We start from the raw sequence: 22,017 nt of genomic DNA on the forward strand, positions 1-22,017 counted from the left end.
GTTCGTTACTCACGGGTCACGCGACAAATGAAATCGGGACCTCGGCGATGTCTGAGACAGAATGCGAGTGGCCCCAGGCGTACAATCGCTGCCTTGTTGGCCCTCTCTCCTCTCCGCGACACGCACGCAATAAATCTCGCTTTGACGCCCGTGTTCGATGCTTTGTTTTGACTGGCCGGGGGAGCATGGTAAATGGTAAACGGACTGCATTTATATAGCGCTTTTATCCAAAGCGCTTTACAATTGACGCCTCTCATTCGCCAGAGCAGTTAGGGGTTAGGGGTTAGGCGTCTTGCTCGAGGACACTTCGACACGCCCAGGGCGGGATTTGAACCGGCAACCCTCCGACTGCCAGACAGTCTTACCTCCTGAGCTATGTCGCCCCAGTCATTAAGGACAAAGCACAATGGTCACGCGGCTTCTCTCGCTTTAACCCAATCAGCTGGCAGAGCGGTCGGGCCGATGATGTCAGCGAACGCGGGGGACGGGACGCCCTCGGTCCTGCAGCTCGTTCCCCGTCCACCTCGGTCAGCGGCTCGCGCACGGACCGCAGAGGGGGACGCACTGGAACGATGCACTCGTTAATCTCCAATCAGAGCTCCATCGCTCTACAGCACGCTGCCTTCATCTCACACAGCAGCACGCCCCGGGGGGAATGGTTCGGATAACTGACCCGATCCTCTGTGCGTTTCGTGTCATTTGTGGGAATGTACAGGTAAATCTAAAGCTTATAGGCAAATAAATTTGCTTGAATTTCTAAAAACAAATGATGATGATAATTTAGGGATTGAGTTCAGTAGTTACATTTAACTAGTGAACACTTGATATTGATGAGTAACTGAAAACGTGAATTCTAAATGAAACTTGCAGCCAACCCGGGCTAACTGAATGCACAGCCAAGCACAACTTACACACCTTGTTTCCCCGAATATGAGAAATGGCCATTTTGTGCGGACCAACAGGCCTGAACAGACCCAAATAATGTTTTCCACGCCGTGTCCTCACATGGCTGACGGGGCAGACAGGCCCGAGGGGCGCTCCGTGTGCGCTGACAGGAACCTTGGCCCCGGACCCAAATTACAGGCACCAATGGGCTCAAGATATCTGAGAGGAGGAGGAGCCGCCCTGTCTGACCGAAGGGCTGTCAGGCCCCACACTTTTCCCTGCTGAGCTCTGGGGGGTCCCTAAATAAAATTAGCACTTGTGGAGCAGTGGATTAAAACAGGCAGCCAGCCAGCCAGAGAGCCCCCGCTCGGGGGGGGGGGGGGTTGGGGGGCTTCAGGAGGGGCTGAGGAGGACGCGACTTGCTCCTCGGGTGAATAACAAGACGTGACCTGGTTTCGGGACACTGGGGCTGATGGGAAGGTGGGCGTGCGTGCAGTCAGATGCATCGATAGAGCCGCCTGCAGGAAATGCACTCCAAAGAGATGAAAGAGAGAGAGAGAAAGAGAGAGAGAGCCAGAGAGACAGAGACAGAGAGAGACAGAGACAGAGAAAGAGAGCCAGAAAGAGACAGAGAGCCACAGAGACAGAGACAGAAAGAGAGAGCCAGAGAGAGAGAGAGACAGAGACAGAGAGAGACAGAGAGACAGAAAGAGAGAGCCAGAGAGAGAGAGACAGAGACAGAGAGAGACAGAGAGACAGAGCCAGAGAGACAGAGACAGAGAGAGACAGAAAGAGACAGAAAGAGAGAGCCAGAGAGAGAGAAACAGAGATGAAAGAGAGAGACAGAAAGAGACAGTGACAGACAGAGAGAGAGGGAGGGGGCTGCAAAGGCATAACTAACTGCCTCCAGGGAAGGGCAGGCTTCTGCTCTAATACCCAGGTAAACAGGGTCCGTTTCCCCGCCCTGGCAATGCACAGATGAGCAGTGCATGGAGGAGGCTTTGTGCAAGTCCCCCTTATGCCCAAACACCAATGAGGACGGCTGTGGAACCACTCGGAGCATCTGCTTCAGGTGTACCAAAACTAGGCGCGGTCAGCTTCAGTCTCATCAAATCAGCCCAAGGGTAAACAGCACACAGAAGGGCCTTCTGAAGAGCCAAAATGGCCGAACTGCATCAGGCGGATGGAGAGGATGAGACAAACCTCTGATGAATTGGAAATGGAACGAAAAAGGAAAAAAAAACTAACTGGCGTGCAAGGCCGACTCGGCTAGGGGAAAGTTTCGAAATCACAGGGATTTATTCATCAAAGACTTCACAGTAGTCCCCCCGCCCAACCTCTCACAATCAAAGAAAGAGAGCGCAAAAAAAACATCGATAAGTGTTTTTGAGGGAAGGCATCAGCAGATTTCGCTCAGGGATTGTGCACGCAACCTTGACACGATGGCCCAAACGCAGCCGCCCCTGTCTCACCCCACCCCGCCCGAGTCGCCCCTCATAACGCACTGCCCGCAGCCTCCTCCGGGCTGGCCAATCAGCACTCGCTTCCCCACGGGATGACTTCTGCGCCTTCCCAAGAGAGCAGGGACGATCCCCATCCAGAACCACACTGGGCACAATGCACGCCTTTAACTTTCAGATTTACAAAGAGCATTTACGGATCTTGGCTATGTCTCCATTTACACTCACAGTGTTCAATGCCATAAGTGAGGAAATCGGGCTGTTTGGGTGTTAATTGGTGCACATGGGCAGAAAGACTCTTGGTGGATTCTAACACAAGTTACGGTGTTAAGAGACGGTGTTCGGATCCAATGAAATGCTCAGACAGTTGTTTTGCAAAAAATGTTTTAATCAGAAGAAAGTTTCTTCATTTGCCCAATAAAAAAAAAAGAGCACAGGCCTTTAACGATAAACTACATTTCCCAACTGCATTTCAGGAAACCGTGTTTGATCGACCGCGCTTCCTGTTCCTTCAGTTCAAACTTCGAAACCGTACTCGAGCGCACGTAAAAGATAAGCATTCGTATTCAGAAGCGCAAGATACGCAGGATAAAAATGGTTCTCAGATCCGTCCGGTCTGAAAGACAGAAACAACCGTCAACGCGTCCGCGTGCGTCTCCGCCTGTTTGAGAACACATCACCCAGTTGCCATGCCAACAGCAGCCTCCCCCCCCCCCTTTCCAGTTTTTGCTCTGCCCATCAAGAACTTGTTGTTAAGGCAACGCTGTCGTTTGTTAAGAAACGCACTGCCGACGGAGTGCGTAATGAAGCTCACACGAAGATTCTAAATTCGTTCGCCGGGAGGCGGGGTAACGAGTGGGCGGCGTCCCGCCGGAGTCACCCCAGGACACGGGGGGGGGGGGGTGAAGATGAGGACAGGGTCATTAGCCCCGGACTCTAAAATAAGCACAGCCTTAAACGGGGGGGGCCGGGATAACCTGCTTAGACGGGCTAAGCCCGCGTCTGCCAGACTCTCCCTACCCCCCCCCTGGAGCCAGGCTAGGACATCATCACCGTCATGCAGACAGAGACAGCGCTGAAATGGAAAAAAAAATATACAACACATTTATAATACATCTACAGAACTGTCACGGGAGCTCATACCCAGGTCTGTAAATTAATTACGTCCAGCCGAATCAGAGTGTGCAGCCAGGTGTAGATGCGATTCGTGAGTTCCACCCTCTGCATGCGGTAACAGCCTGACCTCCACTGGCCCCGCGTGGGACGGAGTCATTCCACAGGCCAGGGTTAGCGCCATTACTGTACTACCTGCTGCTTGTTAATGCAGCCCACGTTCTCCCGCTCAGACAAAACTCCTGACGCCTGCCTGCCTGCCTGTCTGCCCACCACAGGCCGACACCACAGCCCCTCTCCCACACCATCAGCTCCAGCATCAGTTTCAGCTACGGAAACGCCCACGCCGTTTAAAAAAAAAAAAAAAAGAATCGGACGGTTTTCTTGAGCAACTGCCGTTTACTGGCCGCGGAGGTGAGACAGCACATTTGTTAAAGGAGAGAAGAAAAAAAAAAAAAGCAGGAAGAGAGTACAAATCGAATCAGCTCAGGCTATCCTATCGAATGCACCGAGCAAACGCACAATGCAAACTCACATTGCACTGCCTGCCAGCCAGCCAGCCAGTGAACAACCCGGGGCAAATGTAAAATGTGGAGTAATAATCTGTCCAATTATGTGCAGTAAGAGGCTCGGGGTCCGCTGGGTATGGAAACGACTTTGTGGCAACAGCACTGACACACACACACACAGGCAGGGAGAAGAAAAAGGGGATTACTACGCACCAGGATGGGAAGGGGGGGGGAGGGGGTGGAAAAGCGTCTAAGGCTTTCATTAACACCTTTTACCACTGGATTTACAAAGACTGACTGAGTGCCAGGTGGAGGAGGAGAGAGAGAGAGAGAGAGATGAGATTAAAAAAACGCCATTTGGACTTCTGAAACCTGTTCATTGGAGTAATTCAGTAACTTTCACAGCTGATTAGAGACTCACTCAGAATGGGGGCAGGCAACCATTAAAATATAAAAAATAAAAGAGAGGCAACAGTTGGACTAGAACATGTTTCAGTGCCTGTTCAGTCTGAGGTCTGCCCCCTTGGAATGTATGGCATCCCCACCATGACAAAAAATACTTCGCATTCCCTTTTCATAATAAAACAGTGACATCCATTTACAGTGACGTGCAAGCAAATCGCACGCCTGGAAAACAACTCTGCAGCTAATCTGCAGCACAGAGCGCGGAAGACGGGAAACCAAAACACGGAAAACGGAAAAGGCGGGGAAAAAAAATAACGACCCGGGCCTTCCTGACGGCGGGGGCCGCGCCACAGACGGGCGTACTCGCACCAGCCTCCGACCCCCCCCCGAAAAAACTGACAGAAACCTCGGGCACCCGTCTCCTGGCACTGTGCCCGCGCTCATGCCCTTCAGCAGCGTGCCGTCAGGCTGTCTGTGCGCCGATGGAGTCAACAAGCAGGAATCTCGGGGGAGAGGGGGCGGGGGGGGGGGGCTAGGGGGCACAAAGGGCCACCCACACCTCGGCAGCCCGAAGCGTCTGAAACGGGCACTTGGCATTTTCCGACTCCACTCTGAAAGCGCTCGTCGGCCACCGCGTACCGAAAAGCACGATGCCCAGCCCAGCTCCGATTCCTCTCAGAACGGGGGATCTGCCGCACACCACTGCCAGGTGGCCGGCATCCTCACACAGACTCTGGCAACCCCCGGAGACCAAGGAGAACAAGCATGTCGGGTTCCTGGTGACAGACAGCTTGTTGCAGGGCCCTGTGTGGCTGTATGAGCCGCGTGGGCGTCGACAGCTGGGATTACGGTCCGGAGAGTGGTTTCCCCAGACGGGCCAGGGCATGAGACCCCACAGAAGCCCTGACAGGGGGGTCAGCACGGGTCAGCCTGTCAGTGGCCCCAGGCACAAACCTCCCCCCCTAATTGGCTTCTTTAACGGGAAGGAAAGCCACTGCCAAGCACACGTCAGCCAGGCAAGGTGAGAGCCCCCCCCCCCCCCATAGTACCACAAAGGGAGCAGTTACTAGCTTCCTGTCACTCTGTCCTCCCTCTCCTCCTCCCTCTCCTCCTCCCCCTCCTCCTCCAGGCTGGGGCCCGGGACAGACCAGACCCTGATGACCCACTCAGAGACCGTCTGCTCTGACGCCCGGGGGGAGACACGCTTGCTCTGTGTCATCCAATCACAACTTCTACTGGTCATGTTTGATTAAAACAGCAGCCAAACCTACAACCTACACCTAATAATGACATATTTTAAAAGACAGTCAGCAGCTTGAAATTAGTTTTTTAAATTTACAAATCTTCTAATATGAAGTCACTAAGAACTTCAAAAAGTATTTTCCATACTGTTGTAACTAATGTGAGGCCCAAGCACTGATGTTCACAGTTACATGCAATTTAGGCAGCCTATTTTCAGACAAATATGGAACACCAATAACCAAAAAGGAAATCTTATTGCCTATTAATATTTTACATCTGCATATCAACCGTTTAAAAATAAGTCATCACAAATAAGTAGTAACACAGAACAGCTCTAACAGCATATACTGACCCTTATAAGGACGTGCTACCATTTTATTTTGTACAGGGACCGTGGTAACAGAGATTTAATCCAGATGGCAGTACGAACCAGAGATGCTTTTAAATGCATCTACAGAGTGATCTTATGTCTCTGCAGCCAAAACAAACCAGAAATGAACGTCCTGTGGAAATAACGGATCGACAGAAAGGGCTGAGAAAGATCAGCTTAACGCTGCGCGAAGGTTATGAAGCAAGCAGACGGAACCAAACGGTAAAGAAGCAGCTCGATGTCAATCACTCAGTCAATTAGCGAATCAACCGGTTCATCGATCGATCAAACGCAGACGCGACTCCGCGAAATAACAGCCACACAGAAGAGCGCAGACGAGAAATTCAGGGTAATAAACAGCATGAGGCGTGACGGGGAGGAGATGAGCCGGCGACATAAAGAGATGAGATTTTAAACAGAACGGCCTCTACAAAAAATATTACAGGAGTAAAAAAAAAAATTAAAAAAAAAATACAGACAGCTTTTTGAAAAGGTAAAAGCCGTACGATAAATCTGATACGGTAATATACCGTCCCGTAAAAGCTACCCACACAACAGCGGAAAAAACAAAACAAAACACCCCTGAGGTGAGGAGGAGAGATTTGCATTACCCACCTCGGCTCCCACAGGCAATCAAAAGCGAAGTATTACGAGCGAAGCCAGCGTGTCTTCTGGTAAAGGAAAACCAATCTGGGAAGAGACGGAGGAGGGAGGCCCCGGGACGGGGGTTTTCCGGGCTCCATGCGGTCAGGCCCAGCCCCCGTGGAAACTCCAGACAAGGGGGGAAACGACGTTTTTTTTTTTCAAAAACATCTCTCGCAGAGACGTTACTCCAATGTTACACAACCACATTCAAAAAAGAGAACCGTGACGGAATACTCCAAAAAATAAACAACAGCGTAAGGACAAAAACCAATAAAAAAAAAAAAAACACAAGAACACTGAAGATAAAATACCACCATTACGCCACTGTGTTTTGGAACACAGCGCAGAGCGAACAGCATTACACAAACAGGGGAAGTTCATTGCACTTTCCACATTCTGTGCTTTTTACTTTCTTTTCAAAAGTACAATATGAATATTGTTTATATTGGGGAGAGGGAGGGATTACACAGATTAAGAAGCCCACTACCGTGGTGTCATAAGTGGTGTGCAATGGCACCATGGTCCTGTTGGCAGCAGTTCTCTATGTGGCTGATGTATTGGTATGGATCAGCTGGCCTGATTTCAAAATCTTGTTTTTTGGTCATATGGATCTTAAAGAAATTGTGAAATACGAAAACACAGACCTTCTTTGATAACTACGGAACTGTGCAGCATTCAGTTCCTTGCGGCACTTGCATTCTTAACCCACTGAAAAACCCCACGATTGACTGCTAGTCGATTGCTAGCCTAGAAGGTAAACAGCCTGACAGGAAATGACACGCAGCTAGGCACACAATCCATCACCTCCATCTTCCATTCAATTGTCCGACCGAAAAATCACGTGAACACGAACGAGCAGGATGGCTGAGCTGTGACGTATTCCCGAGAAAACTAACGACCCAACATCGCTGGAAAGCAAGGACACTCTTCATCACTCTTCAACAGTAAAACATTAATCTCAACCTGCACATTCATTCCACACATGTTCACTGAATAACGAGCAAAATAACTTGGACTGTGAGGCTGTGTTCACTGAATGCAGAGAAAGACAACGGCACTACATGACTGTATTAACGCTCCTCTAATTTTGTAAAGTTGATCTGGACAGACTCAATAAGGACCTCAACCTGCAGCAGGATGAGGGCCTGTCCTGCTGGAATTCGGGGGGGGGGGGGGGGAAGGAAGTTTGGGGGGGTGCGCAGAACCAGGAGGAGTGGGGCGTGTGGATTATTTGGGCCAGGGTGTTCTGGCACGCTGGCAGCACGGGGCGGCTTGTTGCTGACTGAAAAGGGGGATGCTGGCAGCTGCCAGGGCTCTCAGACAGAGAGAGCGAGGACGGGAAGAGAGCTGGGAGCAGGAGGGGAACGCCCATCACACAGAGACAGCTACAGGAGGGGGATCGCCCAGCTCACAGAGACAGCTACAGGCCGTCAGACAGAGACAGCTACAGGAGGGGAACGCCCATCACACAGAGACAGCTACAGGAAGGGGAGCGCCCATCACACAGAGACAGCTACAGGCCCTTACACAGAGACAGCTACAGGAAGGGGAGCGCCCATCACACAGTGACAGCTACAGGCCCTTACACAGAGACAGCTACAGGAAGGGGAACAGCCGTCACACAGAGACAGCTACAGGCCCTTACACAGAGACAGCTACAGGAGGGGGAACGCCCATCACACAGAGACAGCTACAGGAGGAGAACGCCCATCCCACAGGGACAGCTACAGGCTTTTACACAGAGACAGCTACAGGCCATCACGCAGAGACAGCTACAGGCCTTTACACAGAGACAGCTACAGGCCCTTACACAGAGACAGCTACAGGCCCTTACACAGAGACAGCTACAGGCCCTTACACAGAGACAGCTACAGGCCGTCACACAGAGACAGCTACAGGCCCTGACACAGAGACAGCTACAGGCCCTTACACAGAGACAGCTACAGGCCCTTACACACAGACAGCTACAGGAGGGGGAACGCCCATCCCACAGAGACAGCTACAGGAGGAGAACAGGCGTCACACAGAGACAGCTACAGGAGGGGGAACGCCCAGCACACAGAGACAGCTACAGGAGGGGGAACGCCCAGCACACAGAGACAGCTACAGGAGGGGGAACGCCCAGCACACAGAGACAGCTACAGGAGGGGGAACGCCCAGCACACAGAGACAGTTACAAGAAGGGGAATGCCCATCACACAGAGACAGCTACAGGAAGGGGAATGCCCATCACACAGAGACAGCTACAGGCCTTTACACAGAGACAGCTACAGGCCATCACACAGAGACAGCTACAGGCCGTCACACAGAGACAGCTACAGGCCTTTACACAGAGACAGCTACAGGCCGTCACACAGAGACAGCTACAGGCCGTCACACAGAGATAGCTACAGGAAGGGGAACGCCCATCACACAGAGACAGCTACAGGCCCTTACACAGAGACAGCTACAGGCCATCACACAGAGACAGCTACAGGCCCTCACACAGAGACAGCTACAGGCCCTCACACAGAGACAGCTACAGGCCCGTCACACAGAGACAGCTACAGGCTATCACACAGAGACAGCTACAGGCCCTTACACAGAGACAGCTACAGCCCATCACACAGAGACAGCTACAGGCCCTCACACAGAGACAGCTACAGGCTCTCACACAGAGACAGCTACAGGCCCTTACACAGAGACAGCTACAGGCCCTCAGACAGAGACAGCTACAGGCCGTCACACAGAGACAGCTACAGGAAGGGGAATGGGCGTCACACAGAGACAGCTACAGGCCCTTACACAGAGACAGCTACAGGAAGGGGAACAGGCATCACACAGAGACAGCTACAGGGCTGCCACTGGAACCTCTGCTTTTAGCTGCAGCAGCTCTGACACATACACACACACACACACACAAATACAAACACACACAAACGCACAAATTCCCCTTATTATAATACATTGTTTTATGTAGCCATTTTCCGATAATGCAATCCACTCCGTGAGCTCCTCTCCATGGGCGCTTATGCAGAGTTCCTGGCAGGCGGAGGCCGCCGCACAGCGACCTGGTCGGACGAGTCTGGCTCTCTCAGCACAGACAAGGACGGCTGCAGTACCACAGAGGCCCCCGGCAGCCTGCTCTGGACAGCTCCTGCACTCACTCACTCACTCAGCAGAAGCACCGGGAAGACCCGCTTTCTACAGCTTCCGTTCAGCAGCTGCCTGGAGAGATCTGTGATTTCCGAAGCCCAAGCGATCGGACAACGCAGTCTCTCATACATGACGGGTAAAAGGGAGGAGGAGCTGCTCTCCCCCACCTGGGAGAGGAGTGTGTGTGTGTGTGTGCGTGTCCTGTGCCATCCGTCTCTCCAAACAGCAACCGGTCCTCAGAGGACCGTCAGCTCAAGGAGAGTACCCACTCAGGGGCGCAAAGGCCCTCTCACACAGAGCAAACACCACGGCAGCCAAATATCAAACCGAAGGGGACAAAATGCCCGTCAAGTCAACACACAGGAAACGCGTCGCACCAAAGGGGAACCAGAGGGGAACCAACGGACAGAATCTGTAAAGTTCACTTTTTTTTCCAGTTTGACTGCCCTTGTGAACTTCCTTGCGGTAGGCCTGCCCCCCGGGTCTAACGCGTCCCCCCCCCCCCCCCGGCTGAGGTCTCCCTGCGCCTCGGACGCGCTCTCGTTATCGCTGAACGAGCCGCGCGGCGCAGACAACGACGCCGACAAACTGCTGCTCTCGCGGCGCGCGGCTCCGCTTTCCCGTCACACGCACACACCGCGCTGAACGCCGCTGTCCGACAGGCCGCTCTCCCTGCGCTCAGAGAGAGCCAGCAGGAACTCAACACTCAGAGCCTGTGTGAGTGTGTGCGTGCGCGTGAGTGTGTGTGTGCTTGTGTCTGAGTGTGTGTGCATGTGTGTGTGCGCGTGTGTGGGTTTGTGTGTGTGTGTGTGTGTGCGCGTGTGTGGGTTTGTGTGTGTGTGTGTGTGCTTGTGTCTGAGTGTGTGTGCATGTGTGTGTGCGCGTGTGTGGGTTGTGTGTGTGTGTGTGTGTGTGTGTGTGCGCGTGTGTGGGTTTGTGTGTGTGTGTGTGTGCGCGTGTGTGGGTTGGGTGTAGGATGTTCAGACTTAATTGCCGATACCGTTAGGAGATGTCATGCCCCAGTGAATGCGTCTGAAAGGTACGATTACAGAGAAGGTAATCAAGATTCACCTCCTGGAGACCAGTAGCTCATCTGTAATTCATCATCTGTAAGGGGATGTGTGTCAACTGAGGATCGTTCGACTAAACTAACTACAGGATTACTGCATTACAATAGAGATCCTTGAGCTATCAGTTCTGTTCATTAATTTATTAAAATGTGCTACTACTCATGCTGGCACAGTTAGTGTGAAATCAACAAAGAAATATAATCATATATTTAAAAAAATACATTTGATGAATCATACATCTGTTGCTCATATGAATACACTATGTCCCTGAGACTGATTACAGACGTGAGAATTTCAGTCATATGGAATCTAGAGCGTCAGGTGCAGGCAGAGTATGCAGGCTGTAATCACCAAGCAGGCAGCAGGCCAGACTGCAGCACAGACTGGAGCACAGACTCAGGCAGCAGGCCAGACTGCAGCACAGACTGGATCACAGACTCAGGCAGCAGGCCAGACTGCAGCACAGACTGGATCACAGACTCAGGCAGCAGGCCAGACTGCAGCACAGACTGGATCACAGACTCAGGCAGCAGGCCATCTGGAGCACAGACTCAGCAGCAGCACAGACTGGAGCACAGACTCAGCAGCAGCCAGTCTACAGCACAGACTCAGGCAGCAGGCCAGTCTACAGCACAGACTCAGGCAGCAGGCCAGTCTGCAGCACAGTCTGGAACACAGACTCAGGCAGCAGGCCAGTCTGCAGCACAGTCTGGAACACAGACTCAGGCAGTAGGCCAGACTGGAGCACAGACTCAGGCAGCAGGCCAGTCTATAGCACAGACTGGAGCACAGACTCAGGCAGCAGGCCAGACTGCAGCACAGACTGGATCACAGACTCAGGCAGCAGGCCAGACTGCAGCACAGACTGGATCACAGACTCAGGCAGCAGGCCAGACTGCAGCACAGACTGGATCACAGACTCAGGCAGCAGGCCAGTCTGGAGCACAGACTCAGGCAGCAGCACAGACTGGAGCACAGACTCAGGCAGCAGGCCAGTCTACAGCACAGACTCAGGCAGCAGGCCAGTCTACAGCACAGACTCAGGCAGCAGGCCAGTCTGCAGCACAGTCTGGAACACAGACTCAGGCAGCAGGCCAGTCTGCAGCACAGTCTGGAACACAGACTCAGGCAGTAGGCCAGACTGGAGCACAGACTCAGGCAGCAGGCCAGTCTATAGCACAGACTGGAGCACAGACTCAGGCAGCAGGCCAGACTGCAGCACAGACTGGATCACAGACTCAGGCAGCAGGCCAGACTGCAGCACAGACTGGATCACAGACTCAGGCAGCAGGCCAGACTGCAGCACAGACTGGATCACAGACTCAGGCAGCAGGCCAGTCTGGAGCACAGACTCAGGCAGCAGCACAAGACTGGAGCACAGACTCAGGCAGCAGGCCAGTCTACAGCACAGACTCAGGCAGCAGGCCAGTCTACAGCACAGACTCAGGCAGCAGGCCAGTCTGCAGCACAGTCTGGAACACAGACTGAGGCAGCAGGTCAGTCTGCAGCACAGTCTGGAACACAGACTCAGGCAGTAGGCCAGACTGGAGCACAGACTCAGGCAGCAGGCCAGTCTGCAGCACAGACTGGAGCACAGACTCAGGCAGCAGGCCAGACTGCAGCACAGACTGGATCACAGACTCAGGCAGCAGGCCAGTCTGGAGCACAGATTCAGGCAGCAGCACAGACTGGAGCACAGACTCAGGCAGCAGGCCAGTCTACAACACAGACTCAGGCAGCAGGCCAGTCTACAGCACAGACTCAGGCAGCAGGCCAGTCTGCAGCACAGTCTGGAACACAGACTCAGGCAGCAGGCCAGTCTGCAGCACAGTCTGGAACACAGACTCAGGCAGCAGGCCAATCTGCAGCACAGTCTGGAACACAGACTCAGGCAGCAGGCCAGTCTAGAGGACAGACTGGAGCACAGACTCAGGCAGCAGGCCAGGATGGATTCAGTACAGCAATTCCTGTCAGTGGATATAAAGCCCGCCTGCAGCCTTATCACACATGCACACACACATACACGCACACAGACACACACACACACAGACACAGACACACACACAAGCGCGCGCACACACATGCACACTCACACCTCATCATCCCTCAGCACACAGCTGACCTCCCCGCCCCCCCCATCCGGTGCACGTCCCGGGCAGCTAAATGAACGCTTGAATTCCACACAACGTCCGGCCGTTTCTCCGCGCCACCTCCGCGTGCCAGATCACTGATTGGCTCGCTTATCCGCCTGCGGTAATTGTGTTTTCCTGCCACTGCCGTCTGCGGGGGGGGGGCAGACACTGCTGAGGAAACAGAGGCCAGGCGACAAGGGGGGGGGGGGGGGGCGGCTCGGTCGCTAAGGAGGGAGATTACAAGCGCAGCCTGCGATGTAAGCAGCCTTGGCGTTGCGGATACAAACATAGGCTGGGCCGTCACCGATGGCGGCTGATTCCGGAGTGTTCTGTGAAAGTTCCATCACAATCACCTATTTTGGTCCCTTCTACATTTTGCTCCTCTCAGCAACGCACCGCTGAGAGTGCTAGCCCTCCTGTAGTACTCTGTGCTCTGCAGTGCTGAAAATAGCCTGGATCGTGGCCCACGTGCGCGCGAGCCAGCCGAAGCGCAGCGTGCATCCAGGAGGTGCGGATGGCACAGCGGTGACATCACAGGAGAGAAGGCGGAGAAAGTCACGCAGGCCAACGATTCTGGAAAACGGGCGGAGCCAGCGGTGCTGGATACAGCCGAAGCACGACAGCCAGAAATGACCCGAAATCACCGGTTACGGATACGACAGGAATTAACATGCACGCGGATGTCGCTGAAATTATAAACAGTGACCGAAACGGTCTCCTTACAAGACATCACAAAAACAAAACTCACAATCTGATAAGGGCGTGGCAGCTCGCAGCGTCGCTACATAGCCACTGTGGCCCGCAGTCCCATAGTAAAACACGCGGTAAACATTTCAAACTTCTTTTCCCTCGAAACGCAGAACCTGGAGCGCCATCCCGCCACACGGAACGTCTACACCTACGTTTTTAAAACGCGGACGCAGTTCGGCTCGTCATCACTTGTAATTCAGTTACGTCGCTCGCGTTCAACACTTTTTTTCCCAGAATCCTCGCCAAGGTAGCAAGACCGACGCGTCAGAGAGCGGTGACCAATCGTCTCCGACCGCCTGGCGTCTCGTCCTGACGGAAGACTCAAGCTAAGGCGGCCATTTTCTTACCAGGGCCGGAGAGGAGGCTCCCAGCCACGCCCGTTTCCCGGTCACCGCGCGAGAAACGGCGGCTTTTTAGGCGTAAGGAGACGCACGGAGGCCCTGGGGGGGCTAGATGTCACCGGGCTGGTGAACGCCGCGGTAATGCAGCGGGGAAGAAAAAAAAAAGAGGAGGCTTGTCATATTTCATCGTCGTCCTCTGACCTTCCCCGCCGCGGACCTGCAGGACAGACCGGGCCGCTCGACTCCCCGCATTTGCACACAGTGTGACCCGCTGGACGCCAGCTCATCCAGAACAGTCTGAGAGGAGACCATTTGCTGCTTTTGGCCGGTCCTGTCTCAGGCAGCACGCGTGTCACGCAGTGGCAGCAGTGGGTGACTAAACAAGCTTTCACACTAAACAGCTCCCCCCCCCCCACTCCCCCCACTCCCCCCCCTCTCTTTTGGGCTGAACTGGTTTTCCCAAGAAGGCTACATTTCGCAGCCCTGTATCTCTGACATGCCTGTCACACTCAGATTGCATCGCCGAGTGCACTCCCGAGTCTCCAGACAGGTTAAAAAAACCCCAAAAAAAACGGCCCATTCGTCACGCCGTCGCGTGAGGGTTTCACGAAAACGAGGCGAAGAAAACGAGCGCCCGAGCTAACGGTCCGACCCTTCGAGCGGGACAGGATGTGGCGAGCGCCTGCGACGCACAGGAAGGAGCCTTAAAGCGGCAGTAGGCCCCACACAGACGCACAGCTCTCTGGCGGACTCTGAGAGAGGAGCTACGTAGCCCGCGGTGGGAGATGGGAATAAATGCCTGCAGTGATCGTACAAAAAGTTCATCCCCGTGTGTGTCTCAAATCACCCAACAGGCGGCACCTCGGTACGTGGGTGAGGCAGGTGCCAGCCTGTGCGCATAACAGGGCACTGACGGCTCTTTCCTATCTGTCAATCACACGGGTCAAGCTTACCCCCACCCCCCCCCCCCCAGTCTGAAATGAAAAGCCAACATGTGGCAGTAAGAGGCGACAGAGGTAGTCTGGACTAAATGCCATTGTCCATGTCCCGCTGTGCTAAGCAAAGGTTCGATGATATGAGACCATGAACATGCAGAAAATATCAGCATAAAAATGATCTGGGGGTAAAAGAAAACCAGGGCCGGATTTGAGTATCCGTGATCTAGAGGCTCTATTCACAACCCTAGGAAGGCTGTAAAAACTCACTCCAGGTAGAAGTGAAGAAGTCAGAGTGCAGGAGCTCTGCTCTGTTCCGCACACAGTGGGTCTGTGTGCCCACACACTCCCAGACACACCGCACAGCTACAGGCCCCGTCTGCACACTGCACAGCTACAGGACCCATCTGCGCCAGCACACTGCACAGCTACAGGCCCCGTCTGCGTCTGCACACTGCACAGCTACAGGCCACGTCTGCGTCAGCACACTGCACAGCTACAGGCCCCATCTGCATCAGCACACTGCACAGCTACAGGCCCTGTCTGCGTCAGCACACTGCACAGCTACAGGCCCCGTCTGCATCAGCACACTGCACAGCTACAGGCCCCGTCTGCACAGCTACAGGCCCCATCTGCACAGCTACAGGCCCTGTCTGCGTCTGCACACTGCACAGCTACAGGCCCTGTCTGCGTCTGCACACTGCACAGCTACAGGCCCCATCTGCATCAGCACACTGCACAGCTACAGGCCCCGTCTGCACAGCTACAGGCCCCATCTGCACAGCTACAGGCCCTGTCTGCGTCTGCACACTGCACAGCTACAGGCCCTGTCTGCGTCTGCACACTGCACAGCTACAGGCCCTGTCTGCGTCTGCACAGCTACAGGCCCCATCTGCATCAGCACACTGCACAGCTACAGGCCCCATCTGCATCAGCACACTGCACAGCTACAGGCCCCGTCTGCGTCTGCACACTGCACAGCTACAGGCCCCGTCTGCACAGCTACAGGCCCCGACTGCGTCAGCTACAGGCCCCATCTGCATCAGCACACTGCACAGCTACAGGACCCGTCTGCATCAGCACACTGCACAGCTACAGGACCCGTCTGCGTCTGCACACTGCACAGCTACAGGCCCCGTCTGCACAGCCACAGGCCACGTCTGCGTCAGCACACTGCACAGCTACAGGCCCCGTCTGCACAGCTACAGGCCACGTCTGCACAGCCACAGGCCACGTCTGCACAGCTACAGGCCACGTCTGCACAGCCACAGGCCCCCTCTGCGTCTGCACACTGCACAGCTACAGGCCCCATCTGCACAGCTACAGGCCACGTCTGCACAGCTACAGGCCACGTCTGCACAGCCACAGGCCCCCTCTGCGTCTGCACACTGCACAGCTACAGGCCCCATCTGCACAGCTACAGGCCACGTCTGCACAGCTACAGGCCACGTCTGCGTCTGCACAGCTACAGGCCCCGTCTGCACAGCTACAGGCCCCGTCTGCACAGCTACAGGCCACGTCTGCGTCTGCACAGCTACAGGCCCCGTCTGCACAGCTACAGGCCCCCTCTGCGCCAGCACACTGCACAGCTACAGGCCCCGTCTGCACAGCTACCGGCCCCATCTGCATCAGCACACTGCACAGCTACAGGCCCCGTCTGCACAGCTACAGGCCACGTCTGCGTCTGCACAGCTACAGGCCCCGTCTGCACAGCTACAGGCCCCGTCTGCACAGCTACAGGCCCCGTCTGCATCAGCACACTGCACAGCTACAGGCCCCGTCTGCACAGCTACAGGCCCCGTCTGCGTCAGTTCCCACAACACAGCTACAGGTCAGCTCCCACTGCAGTAGCCGCACGATGCTCACACATCGACCTCACCACGTGCGCAGCGCACACCCGGTCACATCAGCCCCGCAACAGGCAGAGGAGGACTCGGACGAATGCGCTTTGGGTGTGAACTCCCCGAATAAGTGAGATACACACATTCCGCATCTCTGAGAGAGTCATGGAGGCGGAGTCGGCAAACGGTCACGGACAGGTGTCAGGTGGGAATAATTAGGCTAATTAAGACGGTGCTTTTATTTGTCTAACGAACTGTGGGTGCAGTCTGGCGACAATCAGCCGTCACCTGTGACAGCTCACTCTTCCTTGTCTCCCTGCCGCTGCCACTATTTCCATTGTGTGGGTTGCCAAGGCCGCGACCTTTTCGTCAATTGCAGGTTATCTGCAGTCCCGCGCGCGAGCACAAGCCTGTTGCCCTACATGCAGTGGGGGGGGGGGGCTATGAAAACCCCCCTGTGTTTACTGGAGGCTAACCGTACAGCACAGATTCAGGCACAGAGACCTGTACGACAGAGACACACCTGTGCATACCGTTCACACTGCCCTGTGCGCAAATGAGAGTTTAGCCAAAGTAGCAAAATGGCCACGGATGTGTCTCACAGCCAAAAATATCCCTGCACAATGCATTGTGGGTAGATCCGCCCATACAGTCGTTTCTGCTGCTCTTCACTCCACGTGCTTCAGGGCTCGTGCCTACATTTAATTTAGAATAAATCCACATTAAACTGCGATGAAAAATTACCGTGTGTCTGGTGGGGTCACGTGTCCAAAAAAAAAATCTATCACTTGTATTTTATCTCTTATCAGGTCAAAAACTAAACATGTCAACCTCTGGTGTGAATACATGTTACTGTTTCTCTCTCAATAGCTTACATTTTTTTATATTATGTCCAAAGGGCGTGAAAGGGCAAAAAGAAATTCCACAATAAACCACAGAAGAACCAACACCAAAATTTTCTAAACACATTAACCCATCTCATCACAAAGCCACTTTCCTTTTCAACTTAGACACCACCATATACATATTTACCCTGAGTTAATTTAAAGTTAACAAATTAACACACAGAAATCACCACATTTCTGAGTTCTTAGACAAACCAGACGCATGCCTGTCTCTTAAGGCTATCCTATGGTGCTGCAAAATGACAAAAAAAAAATACTCCTCAATACTACTGATGTCCCTCTGCAGCTTGGTAAGGTTGCTGAAATACAGTTGCAACAAGGCAAAAATGACAAGACTGAAAAGCAAGAAAATTGGCAGCAGTGTCTCTGACACAGTGGAGTGATGTTTAAGCAAGCTGGGCTTGTAACCAGAAGGTTGCTGGTTTGAAAATCAAATGTACTTCATCCCTTGTACTAATTAGCTCCAGTTTCCTGGCATGTATAATATGTAGTGTAGAGAATGGAAAAGGCTATGCAAATAGCTGGGTAAGAGAATTAGTTCAGTTAAAAAAATAAATAAAAAAAGAATAACAATAGAACAATAGAACAACCCGGTGGCCAACTCTGTAGACCTTAGTGTTAACATATGTGTGTGTCTGTGAGACAGAGAGAGATAGAGAGATAGAGAGAGCGAGCGAGAGAGCGAGAGAGAGAGAGATGCTATCAACTACCAAAGACAACCCAGATAATTACTGGCCTAGCAGCCTTCTGAACAGAAAGGGCTGAGTGCTTGAGGGTAAGAGACAGGGAAACAACGCAGCTGTGTGCTGATTCTACATCAGCAGGAATATGAGAGGCCCGGCTCCCAGGGGAGATTCATATCCCGTCTTTGGCTGTAGCAAGACACAGAGGCCACGTTTCCACCGATCCTCCTTCATTTTAGACCAGCTACGGTACATCTGAGGCAAGTCCGAAGTGTCTCACCCAGCCAGCGTGTACGCACCAGATCCAAACTGGCTTCAGCCCAAGCCTCTGGTGAGGCCAGCGGACCCTGCGTATCTCAGAAGGTGTCTTTCAACAACGTTGGGTTACTCCCAGCTACTGTACGTCACATGCCCCCCCCCCCCCATATCAATAACAGTTGCTCTTTAAATATAATTCACGGTCCTCCAAGCTGCACACCAGATCCACACACATCAGCCCTTCAGATCAGCTTTGTTCTCGGTGTTCTTTTCATTACGCCCCGCCCACAACAGGCACAGCAAAAGCAGAAGCATCAGGATTCATTCTTCATCATAAACCACCAAGCTAATATTTATATGATTTTAACTTGAACCTCGCCCGTTAAATTTCAGACAAAAAAAGTAGCAGGAAGCTCTGAGAAGATGCTCCAGAGCGAGCAGCGCTTGAGCGGCAGGTAGGACACTCATCGGCTGAAACGGTGACAGATCAGGGAAACCGACGGGTGAGGGGCGAAAGACAGGAGACGAGCAGACCGGGCGGACACACCGCACCTGTGACATACAGGGAAGAGCAGGCACAATGTTCCAGGATAGAGACCGCCTCTATGATCTAACAAACAGAGAGGGCAAAATGCTTCCAAAAAAACCCCCAAAAAGACGAACGCACAGCTGGGAGTCCACACCTCAGCTTTCCACCCCGCACTGCGAGCCACACCCCCGAGAAGACCTCACAGGGCTCGGGGTGCTTCCGTCTCACAGGATAGTAACGTCTGTGATTGGGGCCAGTTTTAGCCCGCTATATTCGGGTGGGCTGGTAGAAATAATAGGTGGACAACTCAGGCGCAGTGGCCTCACTAGGGCTGGTGTCACCTAGTGCGGTCGACCAGGGGGGTGGGGGGGGTTCGGGGGGGGGTGCTGGCAGGTGTGGGCACGAGGAATTGCGTGTTATGCATTCAAATGACAACGCGCTTATCGTCACAGTAATACCGCTAATTAAATCAACCGGCAGAGACCGTTTTCTTTTTTTTCTTTTTCCTTAACTTTTGATTGGGTGGGCAAGACGCACGTTTGGGTGGGCCACCCTTTGCCCATAGCCACCGCCGGCCGTGGCCGTGATGGACGCAGAGCTGTGAGAACACACGGAGGGGAACATGGCCGCTGGTAACAGGCTGAGTGTTTACCCAGGTTACCTGCTTTTACCCCGGAACAGCGGAACAGTCGAGTTCCCAGGATTCCTTCGCATGTCAATCAAAAGCCAGGGAGAGCACCAACAACCCCGTATGTGCGTGTCCCTGGCTGGCCCAAGGGCAGCTCTGAAGCTCTGCTTGCAGGCCTTCAGTAGGCCCCTCTGCACTGTTAAAACACGCGCACTCAGCAGCAGCAGCAGGAGCAGAGGCAGCAGCAGCACCAGCACCAGGAGCGGCTGCAGCAGCAGCACCAGCAGCAGCACCAGCAGCAGCAGTCAGTGGGTTTACACAAAGCCCAGTCCTCCACACGGTCAATTTGTTTAAAGAAAACTGTCAGAGTGTCCAAACCGCATGGCTTTTTTGACTTGTAAATTACCAACCCCGAAATGGCTCCCTCTAATGCACCTGCCCCAGTCTGAGCATCTCACCTGAGCACCGAGGTCTTCTACACAATGCCGTCTTGGCACCGAGAGCCAGAGAAGAAAAAAAGAAAACTGCAGTAACAACTGCGGCTGCACTTGGCTCCAGACACGTTACGTCACGAATCCTGGCACCTGCAGCCGTTCTCTTTAAACTGAACTCCACAGTAACGCCTTGCATCCGTGAGACTGAGACCCGTTTCAGAATCCCAGCGACCGACAGAAACCTGATCGAATGGGGCAAAGGGGACAAACAAATGTGCACTCACTTCAGTGGCAACTGCTAATAATACATTTTGCGTCACTGTTGTTCTCTGCAGAGCCTCAGATTCGGCCACCTGACACCTTCCTCCCAGACGCCATCATTCGACAACTTCATATGGTTTCTGTGCTGCTGGCTCAACATTGTTATGGAGGGGTCGGGGTGGGGGGGGGGGGGGTCTGGTCGGGGAGAGCAGATCAGTTCTCCCTCTCCCCCACCGAGGTCAGCCATGTCACCAAGGCACCGATCAATACCAGTTCAGATTCGCTTCCCAACCGCTTACCTTGAGTCTTCAGTGCCATTCAATCTCCCTCTGCCTCAGTGTCCGCATCGGGCCACAAGGACTCCGGCGCGACAGACCCCTCAGCTGCCTGGTGGAGGAGAAACGGCGGCCATGTTGAGCCAGGACGGCACGCAGATACACAAAGACGCAAACACACACTGTGTTAAGCGTTGGAGTCGCCATGCTCCCATTTCATGATGCCGTGCATTCAGACACGGCTGGCAGCAATGAATGAAAATAACATCCAAATGATGCTCACAAAATTCTGTAACATTTTTCTTTGTGTGTCTGTGTCTGTGTCTTTTTTTTTTTTTTTTTTTTAAGAAGGCAACTTGCCAAATGTATGTCTCTCAGTCCTTGTTTTAGAAAGGTCCAAGACAGTGTGATGGACTATGCCCTGTTCAGATGTTCAGATTTGGTAAGGCATGGCAGTTACATGCAAATGTGGGTTTGGTTTGCATGGATTAAAAGTACAGAGTTCTCTAGCCTTGCCTGTGCTCATTGCAAACGGCTGTAAACTTACCAGTTTTCAGATTAAGTTTACACAGGAGAAATAATTTTGTCCGGTATTGAACCCACTGAAAAATGCTGCTACTTGTTAGAAATACTGCGCATAGTTATTTTTCCAACACCTTTCATTACTGCAGTTGACAACTTCGTGGGAATCAACAATTGGTTTTCAACACAATTACATTCGGTTTCCAGTTACTCTGGAGAAGGATGTGCTAAGTTTGGAGCAAGATATAGTCAATCTTTTTACCGGTCATCACTCAGGTGCGGATAACTAGATCCCTGGCTACAGTCAATGGTGGCATAAAGGTCAATGATGTCAGCAGTTATTTACAGACAAAGCCATGTATTTTCAGTTGGCAACCAACTTCACAATAACGCTAAGCAGATTTGCTTTTTCAGCTGACGCCACTGTGTACACTGCTACAAGACGTACAGCTAGGTATACAAGCTATATTTACAGTTGCTGATTTGCCTTTTCTGAATAAAATTCTCCTTGGTACTGGGTGTCAAAACGATGAAAACAATATTGCGTTGCAATTCATATTTGTGATTTAACAACAGCCTAGGTCTAGGATGTATAGTCCAAACAGTGCGATGACCTGTTCAAGTTGCTATTATGAACTATAGCAGCTAGCAATATAGCTAGCTAGCTAACGATCTACCTTTCTATGTGT

The 22,017-nt window shown here is 53.0% G+C and overlaps 1 protein-coding gene across 5 annotated transcripts in view; it reads right to left on the reverse strand.

The window, feature by feature from the left end:
- The window catches only part of LOC135249025 (testis-expressed protein 2-like), a 55,691-nt gene that overhangs the window by 33,146 nt on the left and 528 nt on the right, over nt 1-22,017 (reverse strand). For 4 of the 5 annotated variants that reach the window (XM_064324249.1, XM_064324246.1, XM_064324250.1 and 1 more), the window contains exon 2: nt 20,831-20,918. The gene's annotated coding sequence lies outside the window, so the exon portion shown is untranslated. Of the gene's footprint in view, nt 1-6,599; nt 7,214-20,830; nt 20,919-22,017 lie in introns of those variants that run through there. The other variant, XM_064324248.1, reaches the window with a different exon arrangement.

Source organism: Anguilla rostrata, chromosome 2 (genome assembly GCF_018555375.3).
Source record: "Anguilla rostrata isolate EN2019 chromosome 2, ASM1855537v3, whole genome shotgun sequence".
In the NCBI taxonomy this organism is placed as follows: Eukaryota; Metazoa; Chordata; class Actinopteri; order Anguilliformes; family Anguillidae; genus Anguilla; species Anguilla rostrata.